This window comes from Zingiber officinale, chromosome 6A (genome assembly GCF_018446385.1).
Source record: "Zingiber officinale cultivar Zhangliang chromosome 6A, Zo_v1.1, whole genome shotgun sequence".
In the NCBI taxonomy this organism is placed as follows: Eukaryota; Viridiplantae; Streptophyta; class Magnoliopsida; order Zingiberales; family Zingiberaceae; genus Zingiber; species Zingiber officinale.
The window spans coordinates 45,771,603-45,773,234 of NC_055997.1; the positions used below are offsets into that span (position 1 = coordinate 45,771,603).

General features: G+C 40.0%; 1 long non-coding RNA gene across 1 annotated transcript; it reads left to right on the forward strand.

The window, feature by feature from the left end:
• Positions 1 to 347: 347 nt before the first annotated feature.
• Positions 348 to 1,029, forward strand: LOC121993910. Its single transcript, XR_006115475.1, has 3 exons — positions 348 to 708; positions 805 to 875; positions 951 to 1,029. It is a non-coding gene; the product is annotated as an uncharacterized LOC121993910 (long non-coding RNA).
• Positions 1,030 to 1,632: the final 603 nt, after the last annotated feature.

Here is a 1,632-nt window from a genome sequence, read left to right on the forward strand (position 1 = left end):
ATTTCAAGATCTAAACAAAAGAATGAGCTAGTTATGATGCAGAAACTAATAACTAGTTATACCTTTTATAGCTTATGTAAGATACCGTAAAATTAAATAATAAATGTTATTGGACGAAAAATCGTATTGGATTTTTCTGGAATTTTTAGAAATTTTTCGGGATTTAAACGGGCTCCGTAAGATCCGTTTTGAGAGGATGAATTCCGGGTACAGAGGAGGCCTGTTTGGAACACCATTAAAGTGGGAGATGATTAAGGAGAAAACTTTGAGTTTAATTAAATTAAACCTAAGCATTTAATTAAGCCCTAATTCCTATTCTCTTTTCATTCCCCGATTTCCTCCTCCTTCACGCGATTTCCTTTCTCCTGAGCCCTCTCACGATTTTCCCCTCGCCCGATCGCCGGCCACCGCGAGCTCACCGCCGGCACCGGCCTTCTCCTCCAGCGTGCCTCAGCCGGTTCTCCCTCCGATCTTATCTGGTTGTTGCCCCTCTTTCCTTTTGATCTCGCGGATATCGATCGCCCTTCTTCTCGGCGTCGCCACGATCATGCCGACCGACCATGAGCTTGCAACCAGCAACAATCTCTTACTCGGGCACCCTTCATCATCATTGGAATTTTGATTACCTTACTGCTAAGATTCCAGCCACCCTCTCGATCCCGACGTTGTAGCTACGCCGGCGTGAAGGGGGTAATTAGGGCATCAAGGGTGAGAAATCCGAACCTTATTCCTTCTATTTCTCTGATTTGTGCCCTAGCTTCAAGCCTTACCCTTTGATTCTTCCTACTGACATCGCGAGATCAGATCTTGATCCTCTTCTTTGAGGTTGATTTAGGTCACGGATTGGGTGAATTCTTTGAAGACAACCGAATGAGGTAAGGTTAGGTTATTAATTCAGTTGGTGTTTGGATCTGTGATCTTCTTCTTGATTCATTGCTTGATCCGATCAGGAGGTTTTGTTCTGTTCTTGCTGTGGTGTTCTTGGTGCCGGCAGCCCTCAAACCAGCATCAACAGTAGCTTGATTGAGGTATGTGTAGGAGTAATTGAGTACATGATGTATTGATTAATTAAATTCCTTGATTGTTTGGCTGTATTGGATGAATTTCATTCTGGACTTTGAGGTGTTAATTGTGGATGGAGGATAGATGCATTATGGGTTTGGAATTTATGGATTAGTGATTTATTAGGTGTTCTTGCTGGGGTGTATGCATCTGGTTTAGTTTTCATAAATTTAGGTGAGTTGTTGTTTAATTTTGGGTTGGATTAGGTGTGTAGATAAATTAAGTGAGATTGATTTTGGATGTTTAATAGAGATGCTATAATGGATTGAATGATAGATTAATGGATTAAAGAAATAAATTAAGTTGTGCTGGATTGATTTGGTGGATTTAGAAGGATTTATGATGAGTTTGGATTAGTGTTTGATTGATGATGAATTAAGTGAGTTGGATTCAAGATGTGTTGATTTGTGAGTGTTGGATTGATTAATAGATTGTGGATTATGTTTGGATCTAGAAGGAGTTAGATTGAGGATTATTTGAAGGATTATGGATTTAGTTAAACCTAATTGTATTAACGGGGTTAGGTTAATTTTTTCGATTTGGGGTTTCCCTAATTAGATTGGGGAGTTT